Source organism: Lepisma saccharinum, chromosome 11 (assembly GCF_977018435.1).
Source record: "Lepisma saccharinum chromosome 11, izLepSacc3.1, whole genome shotgun sequence".
In the NCBI taxonomy this organism is placed as follows: domain Eukaryota; kingdom Metazoa; phylum Arthropoda; class Insecta; order Zygentoma; family Lepismatidae; genus Lepisma; species Lepisma saccharinum.
The window spans coordinates 67,640,342-67,653,445 of record NC_139239.1 but is presented as its reverse complement, the minus strand read 5'-3'; the positions used below and the strand labels follow the sequence as shown (position 1 = coordinate 67,653,445).

The following is a 13,104-nucleotide window of genomic DNA, read 5'->3' as shown; positions in this document are numbered from 1 at the left end:
TACCTTATGCAGGTCTCAAATCTCTTAAAACTATTGACAGTCTTTTAACCAAAAAGCAGCGGAAGAAAAAAAGCTCTTGTCTTGCCAAGGGACATGGTATGAAATTGTTGCTTAGTACCCCCCAATTAAAAAAATTACAGCAATCAAGAAAAAAATCACATGTGGGGGGTTTCATATTTACTATCCCTGCCATCTTAGCTGCTCTCGGGGCTGTTGGGAGCTTGGCTGGGGGATCAGCTACCATAGCAAAAACAGTAATAGATGCCAAGAAAAATAGGGCAGAATTAGATGAGCAGAGGCGCCATAACCTGGCCATGGAGAAAAAAGGCAAAGGTGTTAAGAGAGCCATGAGTAAGTTTAAAAAAAACAAGAGCCGCTTACAAACCAAGATATTGAAGCTTTAATCAAGCCACTGGGCATCAAAAATTTTAGAGGTGTGTACATGTCTGATTCTTTACCGGAACAACCACTCAACAAAGAGTGTGGCATTGTTAATTTGGATGAGTACAAAAATCAGGGCACTCACTGGATCTGTTATCTTAAATATTTAAACGATGAGGCATTTGTGTTTGATTCATTTGGAGGTGTTCCACCTGAAAATTTAGTACAATATCTAAAATCAGCTAATCTTTATTACAATAATGCCCGTGTTCAAAACTTTAAAGATGTTAATTGCGGACATTTGTGTTTATCTGTTCTTAGATATATGTCTCAAATAAATAAACCATCAATTGAAAATTTTCAAAAGGCCTTGTGGTATCTGAAACATCATGGGGGTATTCCATCTCACCAGCCAAAATTCAATATTGAAACTTAAATTGCATGATGACATAGTGTATCCCAAAACAATAGCTCTCAGAGCATTTTACGGCATGTACCTGATCCCTAATATTACGCACCACAACAATACAATTGCAGTAGGGGATCAAAAAATTGTCATCACTCCAGGGCAATATAATCTGTCCACTCTAAATGCTCAATTACCCAGAGGTGTAGTGTTAAGTCAAAATTCTGTCACTCACAGAGTAGAGATTGTATCTGCTACAGAAACGGTGCATCTGGGTACTATAGGAGAGCTGTTAGGCTTTGAGAACAACACAAAACTTGAAGCGGCCATCAAACACACTGCTATGAATATACCTAAATTCTTAGCCATAGAGACTCTGAATATTCACTGTAATGTTGCTGAGGGTATGATCACCAAATCTAATGGCATAGGCACTCACAAACAAACCGGCATCATTGCAACATTCAAACCTAATTCCGAATTCATGGAGCCAATCATCTACAATCCATCCCCAACATTATATTTTCCTGTGTGCCATAATAGAATAGATTACATTGAGTTGATGGTCACTAATGAAAAAGAAGAATTAGTTGATTTTGCTGGAGCCACAACAACTGCAATCATAGAGATTAATATTTAAATAAAAATACATACAATGGAAAATATTGAGAGTTATGAGCTACAATCATTCCCCCCAAACAGGAGGACATTTGCAAATTTAAATCAACCCAACACAGAGATTGAGGTTGATCTTGATGTAGGGGATGGCTTTATACACCCCCACAGAGCAGATCTATACATCAAATTTGATGTTGTAAAGCTCGATGGAACAGATTATCCGGCAAATTCAAATATAAGATTGGTAGACAATTTTGTGCCGCATCTGTTCTCTGAAATTGAGATCAGAAAACATGGCGTTGTTATAAACAGAGTGGATTATCCCGGCATTACCTCCACAGCTTTGGCCACACTAAAATTATCCAAAACCGAGGCTTCTTACTACAGAATCGGTGGATTTGAGGCTGGTGATAAAATATTAACCAAGAGCCACACAGTGCTGTTCCCCATGCGCCTGTTGCCAGGATTCTTCTCGGATTACAAAGATATTATGTGGAAGGGCGGGTTAAGAATCACATTTAGAAGAGCTGCCAATGATAACAATGCTTTGATGAGGTACAGCACATTAAACCCTACAGGGGAAGCTCTGCCTAATACCTTACCAGATGCAGGAAAATGCATTATTCAGACTATGGAGCTAAGAATCCCGGTTGTTGAATATGAGGCCAGTTATGCTCTTAAATACAAAGCTGATATAGTAAAAAATCCACAGATTCCTCTGCAATTTTACACATATCAATGCGTACAGAAGCCTGCATCTGGCATATATTATGAGTTTGATGCTACAAATTCATTCTCCAGCATTCAATATGACATGCCTGATTTTGTGGTGGTACTGTTTCAGACTGGAAGACACAATAATCAGGAAAAAATTCAAGTAAATTTGATAACTGCAACATCAAGAACATATATCTTAAAAATGGCAGAAATGAGGTATTTCCTAGAGAAAATTATAATTTAGACATGTCCAAGGATGATTTTCTTAAATTATATGAGGCTTTTTCGGCTTTCAAGCGTGTCACTACTGGCAGTACTGATATGTATTACTCACCAGATGAATTCAAGACACAGAGACCCATGTTTGTAATCAACACTTCAAAAAGGAAACAAGTTGTGGTGAATGACAGGACAAACATTAAAATTATCTGTGAATTCCAGGAGGCATTACCAGATGACACCATATGTAGTGTCATTCTCATAGGGGAAAAATCATATGTTTATGATGTAAGAAATGAGCGGGTCACGGAGCAATTCTAGAAGAGCTCTGCATATTGCATTGTTTTAATAATAGATAAACAAATTGAACCTGGTATCCAGTTGAACTTAAACCGGAAGTGGACCGGAAGTGGACCGGAAGTAGACCGGAAGTGGACCGGAAGTGAACCGGAAGTGGACCGGAAGTGGACCGGAAGTAGACCGGAAGTGGACCGGAAGTAAATATGTGTGGGTGGGTGTGGGTGGGTGTGGGTGGGTGTAGGTGTATGTGTGTGTGTGTTAATACGTTTGCGTAGTTTTAGGTGTGGGCCAAGAGGGGCATATTTTTGACAGGTTTATGGACAACAATCTCACAGAAGTGCCTTTTGTAAGTGTAGACAAATCAATCTGAGGGGGGTCGTACTTTCTCAGGAAATTCCCGAGGGCATTTTTACAAAAATCTTGAATTAGACAAGATTCCACACTTGAGCAAAAAGCTCATATGGGCATGTTGAGCCTGTTTTAAGTGTAGCCAAATCTGCTTGAGGGGGTTCGTACTTTCTTGAGTTTATAATAGTACCAATACCACTACTTGAATGGACACGCCTATACACGCATACTGGAGCAGCATCTTCCCACAGTGCGAAGGCACCTGTTCCACAGGCGGCGTCTCATCTTTCAACACGACAATGCCAGGCCTCATACAGCGCGGCTGACAAGAGAATGGTTGACTCGCCATCACGTGCGAACTCTGCCATGGCCACCATCGGGTCCCGACCTCTCGTCCATTGAGAATGTGTGGCGTGTTCTTAAGCGACGTGTGCAACAGAGGGGACCCACGACAGTGGCTGCTCTCATCGCCTGCCTGCAGAAGGAATGGCACTGCATCGATGTGGAATACCTTGAACGACTCGTCCGCAGCATGCCCCGACGCATTGCCACAGTTATTCGCCGACGGGGCGGCGTCACACCATGGTAAACAGGATCCCCTCTAACAGTGGTCGAACTTCAATGTCACGTGTAGATGGACGAAAATGTTTTATTTTGTGTGGACACCATACATTGCTGCGTTGCAGCGGAAATTTATGTTTTCCTTTGTTCCATGTAGCCTGCTGAATAAAATATGTTCAGCATATGCATGTATTCTCCTTCTTTCACAACGCACTCCTATATTTGTGACTGGTCGAACTTCATTGTCACTAAGGTTGTAAATCGATCTGGAAAAATTGTTCCTGGACCGAATTGAATACTTTACAGATAAGAAGGTTCTTTACGGTCCAGAACTCATTTACGCTTACTGATTTTCTCTCCCGGACAGGAATTAAATTTACTTAAAATTCCTGGACCTTTAAGAACCCTGCTGTGAAGTCCATTTTATGCACAGTTAGCCTAATCGGACTGAATCTACAGTTTAAAGTGGGGATCCGAACTACTATGTGCCTCCACCGGGCATCGAACCCTATATGTGCATAAAGTGTACTTAAAACAACAATTCAAGACTTCATTCAATTCAAACTTAAGTTGAAGTATTTGCAAATACTGATTTTACGTGACACACATTTTCCCGTTTTTATTGCTATGTCGGTTATTTTCCACATGGACGATGGGACAAACCCAAAACATACAGCCATACCTAACCCAGAGTTCGAACTTTAAAATCTCGTAGCCTGTTACGTTGACACTCCGACACGATACGGAGTTGTTGTTGTTGTTGATTTAGTGTCGCTCCTCTGTCAATTGTGACGATGGCACTTGAATGGTACAAAATGAGATGAATGAAAGGACAATTATGTACCCTTGACCCTCTGTAGCCTGTTTACTGAGGCTTTGTTGTTTATGAACGTTTTCTGTTGTTTCGAGCTCGTGGAGATGTGGTATAATGAAGTAATGTGCGGTTTAATGTGGTAGGGATCAAATATCTGAGTTGTGTGTGGTTTCCGTGCTGTGGAACAAATCTTACGTTACATGAAATCTATTTTTAAAAGTTGAATGTGTTTTTGGGCGTGCATAGAGCAGATTTTTACGAATAAAGAAAGTGAAATTAGTACGTCATTCGTGTGTTGCTTGACACTCACACTGCAACCACAGAGCATAATGCATATTTTCAAGGTATGTACGTATATTTCTTGAATCTGTTTTTCTTTTGGATATAACCGTTTCTTATTTTACTTTTTGTTAGGTTAGACACCCGTAGTAATTGTTGAATTTTTGTTAGGTTAGGAGTTTTTGATTTGGTTGCGTTGGCATTTGCACGCATGTTTTCGCTTTTTGAGTGTGCATATACGGCTCTTACGAATAAAAAAATGAGATAGAACTTTCTTACTTACGCAGGCCATACTTTGGAAACAAATCTCGCTTATTAGTGGTTTCCGCGTCCTGAAACAAATTTATCGACTCAATAGTCCAGGGGGTACATTCGAACAATTACAAACAGATAAAAGCAATGTCAATGCAGAGAGCGGCTCTGAGGTTAATCCCGCCTCTAATAAATCTGTACCTTTGGGCAACCCTGGAGGGTAAAGGCGACCGGAGCCGGCCCCTGTGGCAGAGTGGTTAGCACATCGTGCTGCGACGCCAGACGTCCCGGGTTCGAATCCTGGCGTGGGCATGGATGTTTGCGAGTGTCCCTTCATCAATTTCATCATATCATCACCCATCCCCATCTTCGCAAATTAACCAAAAGCGGCACAAAAGGCGAAGTAAAATAAAGCATATTAAATCAAATTAAATAAAAAAAATGAAGGCGGCTGGAGCGTGGTGCTGCTCACATCACCTCACATATGAACGAGACCGTGAATGCGTGAGACCCAATCTTTTCCACACACTCCTCATATGCTTATTTGTTTTAATTGTTGTCTTAATTCCACTTTATACACAGATGGGGTAATCGGGACTGGACCTACAGTTTAAAGTGCGATCCGAACCACTATGCAATGTGCCTCCACCGGGTATCGAACCCGGCACCCCTTGATTAACTCCCGATATGCCTACATGGCATGCTGCAGGGATACAAATCTTTCATTGCTGCCGGAGATACTTTTCTCTTGTTGGGATGGGGGATTACAACATCCCTGAGTGTTTGAATGATGTTATTAGTCAATAAGTGTCATTCTTCGTTCCAGTTCTTAAGTTTCCATTAAGTGCAGCTATAGAAAATACGTTACTGATTATCTCTTATTATTCGTTAATCCACTTCTACATTTCCTGCCAACCTCCGTGGCGGAATGGTTATGACACCGCGCTACGACATCAAGGGTCTCTGATTCGAATCCCGACCAGTGCACACTTGAGTGTCGTGTCCCATCATCAATTTCATCGTTCTATCACTTATCTTCGCGATTAGCCTAAATTGGCAGAAAGAAGAAAATAAACCAAATAATGATATAAAAAAAACTTCTACGTTTCCTGATTCCTGCCACTACTTTAATGGCAACGAGGCTGTATGTGTGTGCGCTATAAGCTGACCGGTCTCTTTTTAATACTAGTTTTAACCTTCCTTTTAGAAAAAAAAATCGTTATTTCACTGTGTGCTTTATTCAGTTCCGTAACATTCTTGGCACGCAAGAACATGGTTCGTTCGCCAGAACATGGTGTAGGGTTTCAGCGAAATTAATTGTTGCCACGTTGAACACGTCACGCTAATTACGGAGCAATAATGGAATTACATTCCTCCCTGAATGGGAGGGAGAGGTAGCTTTGCAATTGGAAAGATGTAGTCAGTACCTGTTGCACAATACAAGCGTAAAAAACCTTACTTCCACATCAATGTCAGACATCAAAATTCTAGGAGCAGTAGCTATAACTCTGAACACTAGAACGAGGTCTAAGATTGTTTACAAGATTAAATCAGTTGAGTCAAAGTTCAAGTCCAATGTATGCCAAGATATGCTAATAGGGACTAGACTCAAGGGCCTGAGATTTCTGGAAAGAGTTCATGTAATTCGAATGGTGAAATTGTAGCGATATTTTACAACAAAAAATATTGTCTTCGGTGACTTACAGGCCGTAAGTTGCAGCATCTTATTATTATTAATATTATTTTACAGTACCCATCGGCACGTAAAACCATGGATCAGAGGTACCATGAAGGACAGTAGATTAAATGGTCTCTGACTGATTGATATCTGTTCATTGTCAAAAAGTACAAAAAGACAAACTACCAGTGGCGTCTCGTCCCTTGGTGTTTCCGGGGCTTAGCCCCTAAAGAAAAACGGATGTATTCACGTAATTATCAATCACCATAACGCATAACTATCACACAGTCTTTAAAAAGGCGATTTTTACCCACGTAAATTCATCGTCTGTTGCAATGGCTACGACAGCGCTCCTAGCGGCATTGATGTCAATTATCGTTTTCCGGGGCAAGTCGCAAAGGAAGGCGTGGCCTACACCCACCTACGCTACAGTGAAGGTCAAATGCTAGCAGAGAGAGGAGGGGAGAGTGCAATGGATTTGAGTGCTGATTCTGGGCTAGTTCCGTTGCGTCGCGTTCGATCTCGCGTGTTGTTCTGTAGTGTTTTGGTGGCTTTCATTCGCTATGTTTGAGTGAGTTTGGCAGGGTTGATGTTCGAACACAAATTGATGAAGGACATAGGCTGTCAATTACAAGACACAATGAATTTGTCCGGAAAAATAAGCATATATTAAAATTCTGTGGTCGACATGAACTTGCTCTACGAGGACATAATGAAAGAGAACAATCTTTAAACAGAGGCATCTTCCCAGATTTATTATCCCTTCATAGAAGAGGGAAAACTAAAGAGGGAACTTCGTGTTCTTTATTGTAGTGAAGAGTTGAAAAACATAAACTCTATCAGTAGATTGCATTCATTTTTTATTTAAAATTATTTAGAGGGTACCTTTTCAGAAACAGTAAAAATGACAAACATAGTTTTAATAACTCCAGTGGCAACAGCTGAATCTGAACGATGTTTCAGCACATTGAAGCGTATTAAAACCTGCTTAAGAAATGCAATGGGACAAGACAGACCAAATGCCTTGGCACTTGCTTACAATAGAGATAGAATACATTTCAAACATAGAGGGTTTCATCGAAAAAGTAATAACAAAATTTGCTGAGCAGAAGAACAGGAGTCAACGTTCGTAGAAAGGTATGTTTCACAACAATACCCGTTTTTTTTGTAATTCGTGTAATTTGTCATTACATTTTAAATTCTTTCACAAAAGTAAGTCCAGTTTTGTAGTCTAGAAGAAAAAAATACCTATTTTTTGTAAGTCATGTGAATTGTCATATTTTAAATTCTTTAAAAAATAAGCCCCGGCAAAATTTGAGGCCACGAGACGCCACTGCAAACTACTGTTCATCAACAAAGTGATAGACGTTTATTGAAAAGAAGCAAGCTGAACCCAGTTTCTAGACTCGAGACTGAACTTGTATACAACGCGAAAATAACATTAATAAAAATAATAGCAATAATAATAACAGTAATAATAATAAGTTTTTGCCCCACTGAGAAAAAAGCCTGCAGGCGCCCTTGACTAGACCTATAATTTAAAGTGGGATCCAAATCACTGTGGAATGTGTCTCCGTCGGGAATCGAACGTGTGACTCATTAGAACAAAAGTCAGTGCAACGGCGGATTAACAACCTTCTTTAACAGCAAGCGAATGACTTATTTTCCTAATTGCCGCCCGATAGATTCACGGAACGTTTATCGGTAATTTTAGTACTTTCTAAGAGATGTCGCTTTATTTTAGACAGAGGCCGTTTCATTAACCGACGGTTTCTCTGGGGAGTGTCAAAAGCAGCTGGGTGATAGATATTTACTACGGCGTGGGTCAGAGTTAGAAAACAGATTTCTGGAGTTAAAATTATTGAGGATATTTCTTTCGTCATTTCAGGAGTCCAGTCTAAATCAATCGAAAAGAGGGATGAATTTGACGTAATATTTTGATTTGATTTGCTTTATTTTACTTCGATTTTTGTGCCACTTTTCGATAATTTGCGAAGATGGAGATGAGTAATGATATGGTGAAATTGATGAATGGACACTCACAAACATCCATGCCCAGGCCAGGATTCGAACCCGGGACCCCTAGCGTCGTACCGCGATGTGATAACCACTCCGCCACGGGGGCCGGCGATTGATTGATTGAGTTGGTGTTTTAAGTCCACTTTATGCACAGTAAGGCTAGTTGAGACTGGACCTACAGTTTAAAGTGGGATCCAAATTCACTGTGCATGTGCCTCCACCGGGTATCGAACCCCGGACCCTTGATTACAAGGCGACGACGCTACCACTATGACATCGGGGAGGCCTACCGGGGCCGGCGAATTTGACGTAAGAAATTAACGTAACAATAATAAGACATTTAACTTACTATTGTACAGTAACGTTTTTAATATTTGTCTTTTAAATATGTAGAATCATTTCTACAACAATTCTAAATTTACATACTAATAGTTTTCAATGTTTGACAAGTCTACTTTCTTCATGTAGGCTAGACCTACCGCAGAGAATCAATCCAAATTTGTGCCCTGCTGGTTATCGAACTCGGATCTGCTTACTTACAAAACCAATTACTAACTAAACCATCTAAGGACTGTACTGTTTCTCTTTTTTGTTCGTCCTGTAAGTGTAGTATTATTGTTTCTAAATGATACGTAGTACTAAGAAATTAAAGCTACAAAAACTACATTTTTATATGTTTGAAACGTGTATCATTTGCTTTAAACACAGTTTCAATAAAGGAGCTAGAAAAAAACGTTTCAATACAAAATATATAGTTTAAGAACCCAGTCTGAAAGAATGCATTTGTATTTATCTATGTGAATGTTTGTTAATATCTTTTCTTAACCATAAGCAAAAAATAATAATTTTAAACTTTTTTCTTCGGAAAGCCACTGTGCATATTGCATATGAACACTGACACTAGCCTCGTAAACGATATACTTTTTTGAGTAAATACAATAAAATAATGGTGAAAATTCACTTTAAAATGCGGGAAAGTAAGTTATTTGATTAAGAAATGTTTTAAGCAAATCTATCTAAAAAAGAATTAAAACATACCATTTAAATTGCGTAACAGATTTGCAAGCAAAACAGATGCATGTGTTCTAAACATTGAAAACAAGTTGCTTTAACATGCCAATCCCTCGTTTCTCGTTACCAATCTGTACAAGGGCAAACACTAAAGAGAAAACACTGATATAGCCAATACTCACAGTAGAGAAGAAGTGTGTCGAGCAGGCTTCTGTTCAAGACGCACTACCGTTTCTTCCTACAGTGCACCATGTTTGTGTGTGTGTGTGTGGTCAGGGAGGAGTTGCACGTAACACAAACGAGGTACGACCCAGTTTTTATCAGCTGAGGGCGTGTTCCTTTAGCTTTTTCCTCCCGTCGTATTGCTACGCCGTCACCAAACGGTCAGACGGTATGGGCACCGGACAAGAGTCGAATCGCTACTGCCGCCAGATCAATACTCTGCTCCAGCACTGATGCTGGAAGACGCCTCCATCAGACTACAAGGCTCCGGTTCATTGTCACAGCAAGGGGGTTGGGGGATATTGATAACGTCACTCTGGGGGAGTTTTGTGGTCTCTGAAGGCTACTTTCCTGGATGGCCGCACTCTCCTTCCTTGAAAACGCCGTGAATGTGAAATTGGACCCTCGGGCGGTTTTTTTATGGCACGATGTAGCTGCGAGAGCAGTTGTGGCCTTGCGCGAGATGGATGTGTCAGTATAATGCAACCAAGGTGCCAAGCTTAGCAAATATTATCTTTTCCCAGCACACGATTTTGCTTTTATCTTTATCATGTTGTGCAGGAAAATGTAACAACGAAGCAGTGATGTACAGTGGAATACACAAGTATTACTCGGCAAATTCTCCATGACTATTTTCTTTAATTTTCATATTGCATCCTACGTGCTTTTAAGGAGTGTTTTAGTACAGTCAACGGCAAAGATAATGGTAGGCAAATTGTCCACAGCTATTTTCATTACTTTTTACATCCTGTGTTGTTTAAAGGAATTAAACTATGTTGGTTCGAACCAGGCATTGTTCTATGCTTATTGACATCGTTATTTGAATTCATTGTCATCACATTGCGTAAGTCAGACCGTATGGAAATGGTGGTGGACAATTCGCCTACTGTTTCTTTCGCCGTTGGGTATACGTGTGCTAGCGCAGAAGTTGTAAACAGGTCATTTGACATTTTGTTTGAATTCTTGAAGCAATGGACAATAGACAATTTGCTTTCCTTAGTAATACTTATCCAATCCACTCTTCCATACGTCTAACATGTATAGTAGGGAATCCATGAGTATTACCGTGCAAATTGCCCATCACCATGTTCGTGCAATTTATTTGACCCGATAAGAGCTTCAAGAATGCAAAGAAAACTCAAAACAAGTTGTTGACAACTTCTGCACCAGCATACATAAAAATACATCGCTTAAAAACGTATAGGATGTAAGAGAAAAATTAATGAAAATAGTCATGGACGGTAATACTCATGGATCCCACTGTACAGTAAGATGCACAAGTATTGCTTGTCAAATTGTCCAAGACTACGTTAATTAACTTTTCTCTTGTATCCTACATGTTTTTAAGGAATGGGTTTTTACATGTGCTGGTTACTATAGCAGCTTCTTCCTATTCTTGAAGCACTCATTCTGTAAAACAGAGAGAATAAACATAGTGATGGACAATTTGCTTGGTAATACTTATGCACGCAGAAAATAAGAGATAAATTACTGAAATATTTGCAGTGGAAAGTTTGTCTGGTAATATTTGTGGATCCCACTGTACATAGCACAATTGCGTGACAGATCTAGATTTTTCATAGGAGGGACAAAGAAAACACACTGTAAACGCATAAGATGTACTTGGAAATACCGGGAGTTTCAGAAATAACTGAGAGGTTACAAAAATTCATTGCAAGTAAACTATTGAACTCACTTTAATGAAACCAGTCCAGAACGAATGAGGAACTCAAAACAGTTTGTGTGTGTATATTTTGTTAATGTGAGAGTTCTTATTCCTGCCGCTAGGCGAACTCAAATCAGCCACATCACTCACAGTGTTTTGTGCAATGATTTGGTCCCCAAGATCACCGGACTTTACACCGTGCGACTTCTTTTTGTGGGATTTCATCAAAGACACGGTATTCGTCTCACCGATGTCCCGTGATATCGCAACCTTAAAAAACCTTACCATCGCTGCGATATACACTATTGACAGGCCCATGTTGATGCGAGTGTGGCAAGAACTAGGCTATCGTGTTCCCCGTGATGCACACGTTGAACATTTGTAGGTGTAAAAAGAAAAGTAAGTTCAATACTTTACTTGAAATAAATTTTTGTAACCCCTCAATTATTTATGAAACACCCGGTATAATGTGCAAACTTTTCTAGATATTAAGAGCAATGTCAAATACACACAGACACACACAAAGACAATTATAAGGGTTCGTTTGAGGTCCAAGTTGTTGTCCGATAAACTGATCGGGACTGGGCCTTCAAAGTGGAATCCGAATCACTATACATACAATAAACCTTCACTAGGAAACGAACCCACAGCCCTTCATAATTAGGGTTACCAGATCGCTGTAAGGGAAATGTAGGACATGCTCTCCCAAAATGTAGGACATTAAGTCAAAATGTAGGACACAAAACATTCTCAATAAATAATACATATTTCTATAGAGCACGTTAGAAAGTAGTTGAAAAATTACACTTCTCAGTTTAAAAAATGAATTCTTAATGAATTTTTAAATGCAAAATTTCAAGACTTGCAATCATACAAATCAATGCACCTCTTACTACATGATTTAAGTGGTACTTCTCTGAGGAGACAATTTTTATCAAAATTTTTGTCAAACTATATTTATTTTAAAGTGGACACCAACTCTTTGAAATTGTAGGGACCAGTAACAGACATTTTACAGACTTTATGAAAAAATAATTTCTCTCGTTAGTCTGTTGGGCTGATGTTAATAAAAGTACTCTCTGAACATTTGGATTATGACCTGTAATGTTAAACAAATATTCAGCAATTACCGCAATTTAAAATTCGAGAAGTTTCATCTTGGGTAGTCTTTAGTTCAATAAAAGGGTGTCTACCAAAATAACACATCCAGAATTATTGACTTTTTCTGGACTTTTCTAGACCCTTTTCCCGTCTTTCTTAACGTTTATTTATCCGACCCTTACTTGGGTAAAATTGGAAATTAGTAATTAAGAAAATAAATATTTATTTATTGAAAACTCCTACCAAAGGGCCAGTTAAGATGAAAACTGAAGCTGAATTTAAGAAGAGAATTAGATCTGCTTTTTCGTATTAATGCATCCTGAACTGTGTTTGGCAGACGAGCAAGGCTTTGGCATCTGGACTCAAGCCAGTATAATCTTATGTGAGGCTTGTGTTGGTTGTCCCTATATGTTTGTGACTGTCCCTTCATCCATCTTACCTTACTGCCATTCATTATCATTTTCGCGATTAACCAAAGGGACAGAAAAAAGTTAAGTAAAATAAACTAAATC

The 13,104-nt window shown here is 39.4% G+C and overlaps 1 protein-coding gene across 1 annotated transcript in view; it reads right to left on the bottom strand.

The window, feature by feature from the left end:
* LOC145994885 (beta-1,4-N-acetylgalactosaminyltransferase bre-4-like) overlaps nucleotides 1-10,141 on the bottom strand; it is a 63,862-nt gene extending 53,721 nt beyond the window's left edge. Inside the window, exon 1 of the mRNA XM_083131335.1 lies at nucleotides 9,786-10,141. The gene's annotated coding sequence lies outside the window, so the exon portion shown is untranslated. The remainder of the gene's footprint in view (nucleotides 1-9,785) is intronic.
* Nucleotides 10,142-13,104: the final 2,963 nt, after the last annotated feature.